The 17,211-nt window shown below is 43.9% G+C and overlaps 1 pseudogene; it reads left to right on the forward strand.

Moving 5' to 3' along the window:
• The first annotated feature begins 16,308 nt into the window (after nt 1-16,308).
• Nucleotides 16,309-16,692, forward strand: LOC148535301 (Y-box-binding protein 1 pseudogene; annotated as a pseudogene).
• The last annotated feature ends 519 nt before the right edge of the window (nt 16,693-17,211 follow it).

The following is a 17,211-nucleotide window of genomic DNA, read 5'->3' on the forward strand; positions in this document are numbered from 1 at the left end:
GGACGCAATGACAGGGATCATGTAGATTCCCAATTATTGGGAATCTGTGCATGTGCCTGAAAAGATCTGAAGCGCCGCTCGGATCTACTCGGATTTCCAATGTTCGGGTATGTTCGGAATCCAAGGACTCTGAGCCGCTCATCTCTAATTACAGCTATCACAGCTGCTAACATATTAGAATCCATATCCATCCGCAGTTGAATCACCCACTCTGTTCTGCAGTGATTTCTGAAACTTGAGTGATTTTGGAAGTTATACTGAGTTCTGTTCTGTAAATCAATCTGCTCCTGATATACCACGTTCCAACGGTATGAGAATACGCCTGCCTGCACTGTCATTTACTACTAATTTGCATAGTTATCCAGGTTCTAGACGAGGACAATGTAAAAAAATTAAGGCTCAAGGTGTACTTCAGGGCCCAGTCTTCAACCCCAGCAACACCGGGTATCCCAGCTAGTACAAAATAAAGTTAATAGGTATTAAAAAAAATAGCAAAACAAAAATATGATAAAGTATTTTGAATTAATTGTTCTGTATAGTAGAGCAAAATATATTAATATTCATATTTTTAATATACATGGATAGCTTGGCTTTTACCAAGGAAATGTTGCGTAGCCAAAAAGCTCTTTAAACCTGTGAAATATTTCACAAATATTTCCAGAGTTGAAAAGAGCAGCAGACGTAGCAGAGAAATAGGATGAATCTGTAATCTTTAGGTACAACCTTTCTATGTATTGCTTTGACTCATTTGTTCTTTCAGGACAAGCACAATGGAAATAAATGACTTGAACATTGTCCCTGTCTGCTATATATGAAGTTATTTTATTAGTCTAATTTTTAATTATAAAAGCTGTCACAAATATAGGATGAATTCTAGTTCTTTGTTTTAAGCAAACTTTTAAGGAGTTTGATAAGAAAAACTTTTTGAATATGATATTTAGGGATATATTTACTAAAGTGCGGGTTTACAAAAGTAGAGATATTGCCCATAGCAACCAATCAGATTCTAGCTTTCATTTTCTAGAACGTACTAGATAAATGATAAGTAGAATCTGATTGGTTGCTATAGGCAACATCTCCACTTTTGTAAACCCGCACTTTAATAAATATACCCCTTAGGTTACAAAAAATTCCTCATTACTTTGCATGGGTAAATATAAGACTAATTTATGTACTGAAAAAAATACAAATGCACATTTTTTTAATTAGTGAAAATGCAACTGCATAGTCCCTATCTATAGGTTTTGTCAAATAGGATCATCAATATCAGTGTGCACTAGCCTTTTCCTAGGTGCAAGAGAGGCATCTCAGCATGCACAACTCAGCATAGACCACAATACTGTCTATGCGCCCTTGGTACACCTTCAGTAAACTTCAGCTACAGATGCGCACGACTCGGAACCACCTGCATATGTATGCACTCAGGTAGGGATGCAGTACTAAAAAAGGAGAGTCACGTCCCCAAAACAGACTTGTGTTCAACTCAGCATAGGCCCACATGTGTCTGCCTCTCTGCCAAGTTCCCGATCCTTGTTCAAAGCACAGTCACTCTGAGCCTAGTTCTGCGGTTTCTTGGAGGGGAGACTCCTTAACATCCCAATCAACAAGTGATTTGCTTTCTTGCACAAGCCATTTTTTTGAGGATGGTATGCGGGTGTTGTCATTTTCTTACAACAATATACAGTACAATGTTCATAGAACAGCTGAGACTCAAAGGCTGGGCCATGGTCTGTCAAGATGTGATCAATGTATCCATAGGGGCGGACAAAGTACCTCATGAAGACTTATGCGGTGGTCTTCGCAGTCAGATCATGCACTGGAACAGCCACCAGGAAATTTACTGTAGTGATCTGTGATGGTTAGTGCATACAGGAAACCTGACTGGCTGTAGTCAAGTTTGACTTGATCCAGAGCAACAGTTTCCAGAGGGTAATGACTCTTCATTGGATGGAGTGGGTCTTTATGACTGGCCTCAGCATTCCTTTTCAATGTCTGCTCTCATCCCTACCCAGAAGTATCTTCTCCTCCAAGCCTTCATCTGTCTTTTGAGTCCCAAAGTGTCCAGACTGATTATGATAAGATTTAGCACAATTATCTGTGTGATTCTCTGGTGTGTCCCGGGATCGATGCTATTCTGAACCATGAGTCTCTTTTTGGTCCCAATGTGATCTTGGTGTCTCAGCAACTTGACTAATTCCGGGTTAGCATCCACTCTTTGGAGTTTGCTCAGCCGGCTCTTGAGTTGGATATAAACTCTCTTTCTGTACTCTGTTCCAATTAAACCCAAGTCTATGTGGTTGACGGCTATTTGATCTCGAATCTGCCATGGCGAATAATGTATCAGAGGTAAGTTGGTTTTGACATCCTCTGTCCAAGCCCAGTCTTCCTTGGAGGCATGAGCAGGAGGGAGGCGGAATAACGCGTCGGCATTACCATTTGATCTCATGCTATGGTAGGCAATGGTGTAACTGAAATTGGCCAAATGTGACACCTATCTTTGTTCGAGTGCTCCCAGACGAGTGGTGGAAAGATGCGCTAATGGGTTGTTGACAGTGATAACAACAAATGGTTTAGCAGCCAGGTAATATTTTCAGTGACGACCCATATTAAGGCTAGGATATCAAATTTGAAGGTGCTATAATTCTTGCTGTTTCTCTCTTCCTTTTGCAAACAGACTGGCATTGGCAATGACCCTTTCTCGCCCATCCTGCACTTGTGACAGCACTGCTCCTAACCCATGGTGGCTGGCATCTGTGTAAACTTGGAAAGGCTTTTTATAGTCGGGGTAGGCCAAGAGTGCGGTTTCAATAATTTAGGGCTTTACCGCTGCTGCAAATTTGTTCACAGCGGCTGCACGAAAATATGGAGCTTCACAAATCCAAACAACTGCGTACAAAACACAGCATCAGTCGCAGATCTATCGATTACATTGGAGTTGTGAGTAACCCTATGGAACTGAGGGCCTGATTGTGACCCGTTCGCTAGGCTGCGTTCGCACGTAGCCTGCCGATGTTTTCAATGTGCGCATGCCCCACACCCATGCAAGTTGATCTATCAACACAAGTAAAATATGTTTACACCCTGTATCATCCAACATTTTAAAAATCAAAATCATGATACAATAAAACCTGCCATGATCAGCTCAAAAAACTCAAATTTCCAAACAAATCCCACAAATATCAGACCACCAAATTCTCACAAGGTCACTTTTTAATTTCAATAAGTGGGAGAGTTCTGCCCAAATAGGAAATGTTGGGAAGTATGTCCAGGTTCATATATACTATGTTTATGTTACCATGCAAATGCAAGCACTATTGTTTGGTCTGCAAACAAAATGTATAGCACCTATTTGTGCTTAGCATATTCCTAGTAGTATAGTGACTGAGAGACTCCCTGGTGTCCTGATTGTAAAATGTGGTACAGCAATATCCTCCTATTCTGGTGGATGCTGAGATGGTATCTTGTTACTTTATTCACACGGTCTAGGTGCCCAGGATGTCCTGCTATTCTACTGATTCACCATTTTGTGATGTGCTCCAGTATTCTACTGATTCACCTTTGTGAGCTGTGCTCCAGTAGTCTATTGATTCACTATTGTGAGCTGTGCTCCAGTATTCTCCTGAATCACCATTGTGTGCTGTGCTCTAGTATTCTACTGTTTAACTATTGTGTGCTGTGCTCCAATATTCTACTGATTCACCATTGTGTGCTGTGACCCAGTATTCCATTGATTTTCCAATGTGTGCTGTGCTCTGATATTCTACTTATTCACCATTGTGTGCTGTGCTCCAGTATTCTACTTATTCACCATTGTGTGCAGTGCCTCAGTATTCTACTGATTCACCATTGTGTGCTGTGCTTCAGTATTCTACTAATTCATCAATGTATGCTGTGCTCCAGTATTCTACTGATTCACCATTGTGTGCTGTGCATGGTGAATCAGTATTCTATTGATTCACCACTGTGTGCTGTGCTTCAGTATTCTACTAATTCACTATTGTGTGTTGTGCTCCAGTAGTCTACTGATTCACCATTGTGTGTTTTGCTCCAGTATTCTACTGATTTACCATAATGTGATGTGTTCTAGTATTCTGAACCTCACCATTGTGTACCATGCATCATCCCAATTCTGTGAATTCTATAATATACACTTTGCATAAAAGTCCCATTTCCTAACAGACTGTTCTACAGTAAATAGAGCTAAAGTCACTTCTGGTGCTCACCTAGGGAGACGTGACCTGTGTGGTATCTGCAGCAGAGTCTAAATTTCTTTGTGGGGGACACGGGTGAAGGCCAGCATCCATTAGACTCCATTCCTCTGGGAAAGCAATGTCTAACCATAGCTACCAGAATAAATTCTGTAGATTCTAGTACCATTTTCATATTTGTCTATTAATATCACAATAGTTCCACCTTACTGTAACTCTGAGCTAGTCACATTAAGGGGGGTAGATAGAGTGGGTTCCCAGCAGTGAAGCCCATTCCACCTTGCAACTGTTCTTGGTGAAGACTGGGGGTCTGTTAGATTCTGAACCTCAATACTTCTAGTGCCATCCCTAAACTGGAAAATTTTATACATGCTCTCACCCAGAAACTTGACATTGCATGGATCATCAGCTATCTATTGGTCCGTATGGTTATACCCTCCTAGGCTCTGCAGACAGCGCTGGCTTTTGTCAAGACTGTGAAAGAGGGGAGGGGGCTAGGAGCTGGTTCTTTTGGTGAATTTCTACATGGGAATAGGGACAATGATGAAACTCGGGTGACTGCATTCTCAACTTTTTGACTTGTATGAAATCCATCTACCTTAAAGATGTTGGAGGAGCTGTGATCTGTTGTTAAGGGCTCTATTTACTACAATCCGCATATTGAATGCAGATTGTAGTGTGATATTAACGACTGAATTCGCATTGCGAATTCAGGCAATCTCACAGGGATTTACTACAAATCCCTTGCAGGGACAGAGCTTATGAGAAAGCTCTGTCCCTGTGAATCCCATCCGCACACAAGTCATGGTATTTTCGGAAAAAATACTGTGATAAAGTGCCCGCACATTTACCATTACAATTATGGGAAATGCGATCTGCTTTACTAAAATTAAGTCATACTTGGGGGTTGGAGTTGAATTTTATGTTCTAAAATTCTAAAATAAATAGACCCCTAAGGGCTCTATTTATTAACATTATTTTGACTAAAATAAAGTGAAAAAGGATGTTTTCACACCCTTTTCACATTATTTTAGTATCACCTATAGTTACTACAGGGCAATTGGAGTAGAATTCATAAAATTCTACTCCAACCCCTAAGTATCACTTATTTTTAGTAAAGCAGATCGCATTTCCCATAATTGTAATGGGAAATGTGATCTGGCTAAAGTTACTAATAATAATTTGTAAAAAATATCAGGGAAAGCCCTGTGATAATAACTCCCCCGGTTACCGGACTCCTGCAATGCTCTAATGGGGAGAGAAGAGCCGGGAGTCAGCCCCAGCAATCAGCTGTGTGGTCTAAACAGACCGCAAGCTGATTACGGTAAAAAAAAAAAATTGGTACAAAAAAAAATGTACTTACCTGACTCCGGGGACCGGTGATCGGGCCTCCGGTGATGACTCCCTTCCGGTCGTGGGGGGCTTAGCGCTGGGGGGCGGGGCTTAGCTCCGAGGGGGGTAGCAGCGGCGGTCGGTTGGATTATGCGCGGGCACTTACTCACGGTATTTTTTGCAAAAATACCGTGATAGGGCTCCGAAGGGGATTCGCAAGGACAGAGCTTTATCGCAAGCTCTGTCCCTGCAAGGGATTTGTAGTAAATCCCTGTGATATTGCCTGAATTCGCAATGCGAATTCAGTCATTAATATCACACTACAATCTGCATTCAATATGCAGATTATAGTAAATAGAGCCCAAAGTGAGAAGATAATGCTTTACTTTTGGACAGAGCTGTAGTGTATTTTATCTCTATGTTGGCGATTCAATTCAGTGTGATATGAACAGCGCCAGGGAGCTATTCAATTCACTGTGCTGTTAATTCTGACTTAAGACACTTAAGTTAGAGAATGCCAGTTAGTGCGACTAAAGCTGGGTGTTTAGTTGCACTAACCGGCATTCTTCGACTAAAGTTCTGTCTGCGAGGCTGTAGGCTCCGCACTAAGCCGGAAAACAGCATTTATATCAGATTTCTGCTCACATCCTCAGGTGGGTGCAAGAAGAAAATCTTTAGTAGGGCTAACAGAGCGGTAAATTGAATATCTCCGGAACTCCTTCCCGAAGCTATTCAGCATTGCGCTGAATTGAATTGCCCCTATGGTTCATATCTGCGCATGTCAATTTCAGTGCACAGTCACCCCATTGGTTTGTTTTTTATATAGCCAGCCAGATAGCTGTCACATACATTTAATGAATTCAGGTATACAGGCCAACCTACTTCAGTCTTTCGGCCCTGATGCTGTTGCCGATGGTGACCCCATCATATATTGGTGCACAGTCCTATTGCCATCAAGAACAACCATTTTTTCCAGTCATAAACTACACTCCCATGTGTCTCCCTTACAATTGATCGATGAAAGCATACTGCTATGTTCTGTTATATTTTTTTGCACTTTGAACGTAACTGCTATAATATTGAAGAAAAAACTATTTGTAGATAATCTTTTCCAGCTCTGCGGCAGGGAAAGAGGCTTAAATAATTGATAGCGCTAAAAATATAAATTGAAAAACATCCATGGTCTACATCAAAACGCCAGAGATTCCTCAGTGGAGGGAATGAAGCACCTTTTTGTTAAGTGTCTGAAATGCTTTCTTCAGAATAAGCTTTTTCACATTACTGTAGCTGCAAGGCTTTATTTTTATAATATCATTTTTTTAAAAATGTGCAATAATGGAAATATGTATATCAGAACTGTGTTAAATAAAAGTACTGAGAGGCCAAACCTATTTTTCTGAAGAAAAAACTCTGTAGTGCATTGTTGTTTTAATGCGGTAATAAAAAAAGGAAAAAGAAAATCTCCATAATGTTGTAAATGCCTTATTTCCGATGCTGCACATATTTTAAAAAGCTTCAGCTGAATAAAACTTGCTGATTCTTTTGAGAGCTGTTTTGCTTTTAGAACTGTTTGATTGGTTCTTTCCTAGCTGTCCCATTTGATTGCTGATTGCAGCAAATCTGTTGTCTGATTGTGATTGTTGCTCTTTAACGATACTTTTCAGAAGTTTTTTTCATATATATTGAGTTTTTCAAGTGCATAGAAAGTAGCATAATGAACAGTTTAATTTTTATTATCCAAAAAGACAACTCAGGTACTGTAATTTTCTAATTGTAAGATATGCAGCACACATATGGGTCTATTTATTAAAGCTAGATGAGCCCTACCTACTAAAGCACAGGTTCTCAAACTCTGTCCTCAGGACCCCAAACAGTGCATGTTTTCTAGGTTTCTTCACAGAATCGCAAGTGAAATAATTAGCTCCACCTGTGGATCTTTTAAAATTGTGTCAGTGAGTAATGACTACACCTGGGCACCTGCTGGGTGACCTGGAAAACGTGACTTGTGTGGGCAGGGCCGGCCCGAGACAATTTTTTTTAGGTAAGCAAAAAAAATGTGGGCGCCCCAAGGGGTACCAATGCACGCGCCCAGAAAACATATAAAGAAGCGTGGTCTAGTGGGAAACATAATACACCCCCACCCCACATAATAATACACCCAATACCTCTCAAATAATATTAATAACCCCCACATGACACATCCCCACCCACATAATACACAGCACACCCCTCAAATAACATTAATAAACCACCACCCAACATAATACACCCCACCCCACATAATACACAGTACACCCCTAAAATAACAATATACCACCACACCACATAATAAAACCCCACTCCTCAGATCACATTAATATACCCCCAACCCACATAATACACCCCACACCTCTCAAATAATATTAATAACCCCCATCCCACATGATACAGCACACTCCTCAAACAACATTAATAAACCACCACCCAACATAACACACCACCACTACACATAATAATTAGGGGTGTGCACCGGCCACTTTTCGTGTTTTGTGTTTTGGTTTTGGATCTGGATCTTTCTTCGTGTTTTGGATCTGGATTGGTTTTGCCAAAACCACCCTTCCGTGTTTTGGGTTCTGGGTTTTGTGTTTTGGATCTGTATTTTTTTTTAAAAAAAAGCATAAAAACAGCTAAAATCACAGAATTTGTAGGTTTTTATGCTCCTATGCTATTATTAACCTCAATAACCTTAATTTCCACTCATTTCCAGTCTATTCTGAACACCTCACAATAGTGTTTTTATGTCCAAAAGGTTGCACCGAGGTAGCTGGATGACTATGCTAAGCGACACGAGTGGGCGGCACAAACACGTGACCCATCTAGGCGTGATACTGCAGTGGCAGACAGGATGGCAGTTTGAAAAACTAGGCCCCAAACTGTACATAATGCAAAGAAAAAAAAGAGGTGCAAGATGGAATTGTCCTTGGGCCCTCCCACCCACCCTTATGTTGTATAAACAGGACATGCACACTTTAACAAACCAATCATTTCAGCGCCAGGGTCTGCCACACAACTGTGGCTGAAATGATTGGTTCGTTTGGGCCCCCATAAAACAAGCTGGCAATTAATCTGTCCCTGCACAAACTGGCTCTACGGAGGCAAGATGTCATCCTCATCCTCCTCATCCACCTATTCCTCACCCTCTTCAGTGTGTACATCCTCATCCTCACAAAGTATTAACTCGTCCCCACTTGAATCCACCACCACAGGTCCCTCTGTACGTTCTGGAGGCTGGTCTCCCTGGAAGAGCTGATAATTCATTTTGATGAACATCATCTTCTACACATTCTGTGGAAGCAACCACCTACACCTTTCGCTGACAAGGTTCCCGGCTGCACTAAACATTCTTTCGGAGTACACACTGGAGGGGGGGCAACTCAGGTAAAATAGAGCCAGTTTGTACAGGGGCCTCCAAATTGCCTCTTTTTCCTGCCAGTACAGGTATGGACTGTCTGACATGCCTACTTGGATGCTGTCACCGATGTAATCCTCCACCATTCTGTCAATGGTGACAGTATCATATGCAGTGACAATAGACATGTCAGAAATTGTTGCCAGGTCCTTCAGTCCGGACCAGATGTCCAAACTTGGTCCTGCCTGCCGTGCATCACCGCCAGCGGGTTGCTTAGGATACCTAAGTTTTTTCCTGGCAGCCCCAGTTGCGGGAGAAAATGAAGAAGGAGCTGTTGACGTGTTACGTTCCGCTTCAGCTGACAGTGTGTTCACCAGCAGGTCTTTGCACCTCTGCAGGCTTGTGTCAGCCGGAAAGAGAGACATCACATAGGCTTTAAACCTAGGATCGAGCACGGTGGCCAAAATGTAGTGGTCTGATTTCAACAGATTGACCACCCTGGAATCCTGGCAAAGCGAATGAAGGGCTTCATCCACAAGTCCCACATGCCGAGCGGAATCGCTCCGTCTTAGCTCCTCCTTCACTTTCTCCAGCTGCTTCTGCAAAAGCCTGATGAGGGGAATGACCTGACTCAAGCTGGCAGTGTCTGAACTGACTTCACGTGTGGCAAGTTCGAAGGGCTGGAGAACCTTGCACAACACGGAAATCATTCTCCACTGCGCTTGAGTCAGGTGCATACACCCTCCTTTGTCTATGTCATAGGTGGATGTATAGGCTTGAATGGCCTTTTGCTGCTCCTCCATCCTCTGAAGCATATAGAGGGTTGAGTTCCACCGCATCACAACCTCTTGCTTCAGGTGATGTCGGGGCAGGTTCAAGAGAGTTTGCTGGCACTCCAGTCTTCGGCACGCAGTCGCTGAATGGCGAAAGTGGCCTGAAATTTTTTGGGCCACCCAAAGCGTCTCCTGCACGCCCCTGTCGCTTTTCAGAAAATTCTGCACTACCAAGTTTATTGTGTGAGCAAAACATGGGATGTGCTGGAATTTGCCCAGATGTAATGCCCGCACAATATTGGTGGCGTTGTCAGATATCACAAATCCCCAGGAGAGTCTAAGTGGGGTAAACCACTGGGCGATGATTTCCCTCAGTTTCTCTAAGAGGTTGTCGGCGGTGTGCCTCTTACTGAAACCGGTGATACACAGCGTAGCCTGCCTTGGAACGAGCTGGCGTTTCTGAGATGCTGCGACTGGTGACACTGCTGCTGTTGCTGCGTAAGGTGATACATCTACCCAGTGGGCTGTCAGTCATATAGTCCTTAGTCTGCCCTGTTCCACTTGTCCACATGTCCGTGGTTAAGTGGACATTGGGTACAATGGCATTTTTCAGGACACTGAGGACACTTTTTCTGACGTTTCTGTACAGTCTCGGTATCGCCTGCCTAGTGAAGTGGAATCTAGACGGGATTTGGAACCGGGGACACACTACCTCCAGCAATTGTCTAAATCCCACTGCACTAATGGCGGATACCGGACGCACGTCTAACACCAACATAGCAGTCAAGGCCTCAGTTATACGTTTTGCTTCAGGATGACTGCTGTCGTACTTCATCCTCCTCGCTAAGGACTGTTGGAGGGTCAATTGTTTAGTAAAAGTAGTGGTGTTCCTACTTCCTCTCTGGGATGATGAACGACTCCCAGCAGCAGCAACAGCAGCAGCGGCAGCAGGAGGCGTAGCAATGCAGGATCCTCCAGAGAAATCCGGGATAGGAGAGTCAGTCATGCCAGTGACATGGCCTGCAGGACTACTTCCGATCCTGACTAAGGAGGAAATTGACGAGGAGGGAGTTGACGGTGTAGTTTGCAGGCGCTTGGATTCAACAGGACAATGGGATTTAGGTGTCCCTGGACTGCTTACGGTCTTAGCCAAAGTTTCTGAACTTGACAGTAACTTATTATGAACGCGCTGCAGGTGCCGTATAAGGGAGGATGTTCCTAGGTGGTTAACGTCCCTACCCCTACTTATTCCACCTTTACATAAGGTACATATGGCAAGACAGTTGTCCGGATTTGGATAGAAATATTGCCAGACCAAAGAGGTGGAATGTTTGGTCTTCTGCCCAGGCATGACCGTGATGGGCTTTTTCATCCCACGGACAACAACTGTCTCCCCCGGAGCCTGATTTTGTGATGGGCTTTTTCATCCCACGGACAACAACTGTCTCCCCCGGAGCCTGATTTAAACAAACCACATCACCATCAGAATCCTCCTCGCCAACTTCCTCCTCAGCGCCAGCTACACCAGTATCCTCATCCTGTTGTACTTCAACAGTGACATCTTCAATTTGCATATCAGCAAGTGGACTGTGGGTGCTCCTTTCAGCACTTGCAGGGGGCGTGCAAATGGTGGAAAGAGCCACCTCTTCCCGTCCAGTGCTGGGAAGGTCAGGCATCGCAACCACCACCACACTTGGACTCTCCTTGGGGATTTGTGATATCTTCTTAGAAAGCACAGTTCTTCGCTGTGCTTTTGCCAGCTTAACTCTTTTGATTTTTTTAGTGGGAGGAGGGCTTCCATCGTCATGTGAAGCTGAACCACTAGTCATGAACATACTAGGGATCGACCTTAGCCGTTCCTTGCCACTCCGTGTCGTAAATGGCATATTGGCAAGTTTACGTTTCTCTTCAGCTGATTTAAATGTTTTTTTCAAAGTCATTTTCCTGAACTTTGTCATTTGGGATTGTATGTGCCCTCTATTATGACATTGGGCATCGGCCTTGGCAGACGACGTTGATGGCATGTTATCGTCTATGTTATGACTAGTGGCAGCAGCTTCAGCACTAGGAGGAAGTGGTTCTTGATCTTTCCCTATTTTATTTTTATCCGAGAAAGTTTGGTCCTCCATTTATGTTATATCGATTTGATATATACGTGCGGCTAAACACAGAAAATATTTATTTATTTTTGCTGGAGAGTAGTGCACTTTGGGGGTTACACCAGCCTTTAAGAAATGAGCCAGCCGGCTCTTTACTTATGGGACACAGGCGCACGCTTGGCGCTGCTCCTTTGTTGATGCACGTGCGGCTACTGCGCACACAATTCACAAACACACAAAAAATATAATTTTTTTGGTTTGAACTGGAGTGTACTTTGGGGGTTACAGCACCCTTTAACGGTCAAGCCAGCCGGCCCTTTACTTATGACACAGGCGCACGCTTGGCACTACTTTGTTGATGCACGTGCGGCTACTGCGCACACAATTCACAAACACAGAAAATAATTTTTTTTTTGGTTTGGACTGGAGTGTACTTTGGGGGTTACAGCACCCTTTAATGGTCAAGCCAGCCGGCCCTTTACTTATGACACAGGCGCACGCTTGGCACTACTTTGTTGATGCACGTGCGGCTACTGCGCACACAATTCACAAACACAGAAAATACATTTTTTTTTGGTTTGGACTGGAGTGTACTTTGGGGGTTACAGCACCCTTTAACGGTCAAGCCAGCTGGCCATTTACTTATAACACAGGCGCACGCTTGGCACTACTTTGTTGATGCACGTGCGGCTACTGCGCACACAATTCACAAACACAGAAAATTATTTTTTTTTTGGTTTGGACTGGAGTGTACTTTGGGGGTTACAGCACCCTTTAACGGTCAAGCCAGCCGGCCCTTTACTTATGACACAGGCGCACGCTTGGCACTACTTTGTTGATGCACGTGCGGCTACTGCGCACACAATTCACAAACACACAAAAAATATTATTTTTTTAACACTTGGGGGGAGCACCCCTGATGGACAGAGCACCCCCTGGACAACACTACAGCACCCCTTTAGGACTGGGACACTGCACAGGACTTTGGAGTGGACACAGCCCCTATGGACAACTGACTGCACAACACAGTCCAGCCAGCCCCTATGGACTTTGAAGTAGTGGACACAGCCCCTATTAACAACAGCAGCACAGCACAACACAGCCAGCCCCTATGGACTTTGAAGTAGTGGACAACAGCAGCACAGCGCAGCACAGCACAGCACAACACTTATCTGCACTACACTACACTACACTACACAGCCCAGCCAGCCCTAACTCCCACCCTCCTTCTTCACTGTCCACAGCCGAGTGAGAAAATGGCGCCGACGCGGGTACCTTTATATAGGATCCTAAACCCGCGAGACTCGGAAGGCGGGATGATGACGTTTTGCCTCGATTTCAGATCCGAGTCAGGCGGGAAAAGTCGAGCCTGACTCGGATCGGGGGGGCTCGGGGGGGTTTGGATTTCAGAAAACCGAACCCGCTCACCCCTAATAATAATACACCCCACACATTTCAAAGAACGATAATATACCAGGGCCACACCACATAATATACCCCCACCCCTCATATCACATTAATTTACCCATCACCCCACATAATACACAGCACATCCCTCAAGTAACATTTTTAACCCCCCACCCCACATAATATACAGCACACCCCTCAAATAACATTAATAAACCCCCACCCAACATAACACACCACCTCCCCACATAATACACAGAACACCCTTCAAATAAAAATAATATACACCCACACCACATAATACACAGCACACCCCTCAAATAATAATATAACCCACATATTACACCCCCACCCCTCAGATCACATTCATATACCCCCCCACCCCACATAATAATGCACCCCACACCTCTCAAATAACATTAACACATTTCCCCCTCCCCATACACTTACCACCACGCCTGTAGAAGGCTGTCAGTCTGGTGGTCTTGCCACATTGTGCAACTCCAGTGTAGGTCAGACAGGAGGAGGAGCAGAGGCACTGCTGTGACTCAGGTAGGACATAGAAGGGACGGGGTCTCAATGAGGGAAAGTGCGGCACCCTAGTATTTAAACAGAGAGAAAGAGCCCTTTCTTCCCCCTAACTAGTTATTGGTTATATGTAACTTCATATATGTACATATTAAATGGTAAAAAGAAGTACTGTTGTGAATATATATAAATATCTATGTATTATGGTACAGTGATGGTGCTTTACTGCTGTGTGTTTATGCCAATTAACTACCCCTTTAACAAGGACATAATGGCACTTTCCATTGAACTTAGAGTAGTAAACTTGCAGGAGAGGTCATGTGATCAGGACTCTTCCAACTGAGTTTTAGGGGGAACTCCCTCCTGTTTAAGTTATTGAGAGCCCAGAGTGAGAGAGGAGCAGGAAGAGCCCTGACAGAGAGAGCAGTCTGACCTATGAACTGAGGAGGTGCAGCCTGTTAGGTGGGGAGACAGAGCTGTGAGGAGAGCTGGAGTGAGTAGTAGGAGTCTGAGCCTGCTATCCGGATGGCTGAAGTGTACAGCAGGTCTGTCAGAATCTTGGATCACTGCACCCTGCACGACACCTCACAGGCAATGGAGATTATAATGGTGATATGAAGCCTTGTAGTGAGTAACTCATCCTCCCCATATTAGCACAAACAGAGTCTGTATATATCTTTTGCTGCTGTTCAAGCATTTCATCCCGACAATCCAGTGTAAAGCATCTGTGAGACTTTTGGAGGGAGTCAGGAATAAACAGCAGCCATTTATTCAAGTATCTACAACTGAGTTCATTAAGGACAGATAAAAGACAGGAGACATGAACTTTGTCACTTGGTACAGTCCAATTGCAGCACTGCTAGGAGAATTGATACCTGCAACAACAGTAATTATCTCGGGCACCATTTGCAAACATTGACTTCTATTTAGACAATCTCTTCCATGCAACAGAAGGCTAGGCAAAATTGTCCTTGTTTGTGCACAAACTAACTGAAGGTTATTCTGGCATCACACTTGCCAGTATGTGTGAATGTTATGTGATATGTATGCCTGCATTTAACCCCTTGTTTTGCAGTCTGATCTGAAGTTCCAGCATTCCCGCTCAAATAAAACTTTATGGATCCAAATGTCATTTGCTTGTTCAAAGTGTATAATAAGAATTGTATTTCTAATTGCTGATCCATAATAATTGTCATAAAACTTGATATTTACATTATTTGACAATAAATTCTTGCATTGTCTGTAAATTCCTTTGGTAAAATACTTTTGTTGCCTGTAATAACACCTGACGACTGACAAGAACCAAGGGATAAACCAGACGGGTAAGGTACCCTTTGTATCACACCACACTTGGGGTTGTTAGTAAAAAGTGGTTACCACAACTTGGCGTCATGAACAGGATCAAAGCAAAATACAATAGACAAGATGTCAGAACCCCAATCTCCTACACCAAGTCAGGCCAAAGATAGAAACAGATTACAACCGACCAGATGTCAGAACCCCAATATTCTACATCCACGTCAGGCCGAAGATTTTTACCTGCAACAAATGCCTCACCCAACAGAAGGAGGTTACCAATGACAGAGACTTCACCTATTACCATGCCGTATTATTTTGAGGCCATATGGCTACTGACGTACTCAGGAGATGCACATACACCAGGTATGAGTACATTCAAAGAATTTAAAGACAAAATGCAGTCTATGTTTAGGCTAGACCCACTGAGCGACACGCAAAGAGTAGAGATCTTGCTTGGACAACTGAAAGGGCCTGCACGACGTGAGGTCAAGGCATGGTCTGATGCGCAATGCAAAACAGTGGAAGCAATCTTTAAAAGATTATCTAGCATCTTTGACTCACGAACCCTGTCAGAACTTAAAGGTCATCTTTATGCTAGAAAACAAAGATCTCAGGAGTCATTAAGGGAGTTTGCCCTGGGCCTACAGGAAGCCATGCGTACAATTCAAGCCTTAGAAGCACGAGAGGCAGAACAAGAAGATGAAACCCTCATCAACTTATTAATTGAAGGGGCGCAAGGAGAAGCGACACATTCCCAATTGAGAATGTGGAGACGTGAGAATCCTGAAAGCTCTTTCTATGAGTTTAAGGAGGTGTTGCAGATCCTTGGTCTAAACCAGAATGCCGACCCTGAAGATCGCGAATCTTTAGAACATTTAGAAAATAAGAACTGGGGTGAGGTCAGTCAAATCCTGAGACCTGAACCCCTAACTCCTAAGGGGATGGCCACACAACAAGTACAGTCTGTTCAGGATCCAATTGGAGTTCTTACAAGTAAAATCACAGAGTTAATGCAAAATATGTCAGAGCTGGGTTGAGAGGTGAAAGAGATCCATCAGGAACAAGCTGGAGCCAGGCACAGAGAGTGGCACCAAAACCCTGACAGGAGAAACCGATCAAACTGGGATATCTCACGAGATTCAGATCAACGCACAACAGGTCAATTCGACTCACAAGGGAGGCCCATCTGCAGAGGTTGCCGGGAAAGCAGCCACATTGAACGCTATTGCATCCAGAGAGAGCCCGAGGACCAGCTCTCAGGAGTGACAGAAAGAATGGGTCTACAAATGGAGGAAGGGCAACCCAGAGATGCGAGTTCCAGCCCAGTAATACAGAACCAAATGAAATTTGTGAACACGCTAACTACAGAGCATGTTACATCAATCAGTGCAAGAAGGATTACAGGGAATGTTGTATGGTTCCACGTGCGACGAGGATATGGATTCATCAACCGGGATGACATCAAGGAAGACGTGTTCGTCCATTATACGGCTATCAATAAGAACAATCCCAGGAAGTACCTTTGCAGTTTGGGAGAGCGAGAGACGGTAGAGTTTGATATTGTTGAGGGAAGAAATGGCCTGCAGGCAGCAAATGTCACCGGTCCTGGTGGCTTTCCAGTTCAAGGCAGCAGATATGCGACAGATCACAAGCGTTAGTGGCGCCATTCACATCACAGAGGTTCTCCATATAATTACCAGCAAGACTACCACTGCTCCAAACATAGAGAGGAACCTAGTGAAGCAGAAAGTGTGGTAGAAAGTACAAATCAGCAATGGCCTTACCAGTAAAATCGCAAACCTACCACCCTATTTACCGAGATCATATGGCCACAGACAAGAATAACTTGATGACCAAGTGCAGAGTGAACTATCGGAAAGAACAGACGAACAATTTGTGGAGAACCTGGGTGAGATAGTGCAGCAGGGTTGGAGGAACATAGGGAGGTCACGACTTTCTCCAGAGCCAGTACCCGAGAGTGAATCTAGAGTGGAAAATATCCATACTAGTATGGCCTACCTCAATCAGGCAAATATAAGTACCACTGACCAGAGCCGTACCTAGACTTTTTGGTGCCCTGCACCAGAAAGAGCATTGGAGCCCCCCTCATTTTTCAAAGGGACATATTGCACCCAAAAAAGGGGAATGGCCTCATGGGGAAGCACCAGAGAAGAGAT

This window comes from Taudactylus pleione, unplaced genomic scaffold (assembly GCF_031769625.1).
Source record: "Taudactylus pleione unplaced genomic scaffold, aTauple2 ptg000053l, whole genome shotgun sequence".
Taxonomy (NCBI): Eukaryota; Metazoa; Chordata; class Amphibia; order Anura; family Myobatrachidae; genus Taudactylus; species Taudactylus pleione.